Genomic DNA, 543 nt, shown 5'->3' on the forward strand with positions numbered 1-543 from the left:
TTAACTTAATTTAAAGTTAGAAATACAACGCAATTGTTACAACTGATATGAGTAAAATAATGTACAAACTGTCGTGCTGTGATAGTTAATGATTAAACTGATTCTACTAATATTATTATTATTACTGATATTATAATTATTGTTATTGTTTAAATATACAGAATATTATTAATATTGTCGTAATAAAATAAGTATAAATTATATTTTTTTAAAATAAAAATTGTCAGTGTTTCATATAAATGTAACAAGATACTTAAAAGTAATAAATACTTTTTTTTTTAAATTATCTATGGTATTACATTTTATAAATTTTTGAATACAAAAATCAGGTAGGTACACCATAAAAACAATATTGATGCTGTTTCAAGAGTATTCACTGTGAAGATTGCGTGTAACCACCGTGAATACACCATAAGTTCACGATGAATTTGCCGGGTTAATATCGCGATGTTACTGTCTATTTTCTTGTGAAATCACTGTGAATTCACTGTGTAAACACTGTGAATTCATTGTGAAAACACTGTGAATTCATTGTGTAAACAC

The sequence above is a fragment of the Cotesia typhae genome, unplaced genomic scaffold, assembly GCF_013202065.1.
Source record: "Cotesia typhae breed Kobodo isofemale line unplaced genomic scaffold, CoteBio_Ctyphae contig_56, whole genome shotgun sequence".
NCBI classification, from domain to species: domain Eukaryota; kingdom Metazoa; phylum Arthropoda; class Insecta; order Hymenoptera; family Braconidae; genus Cotesia; species Cotesia typhae.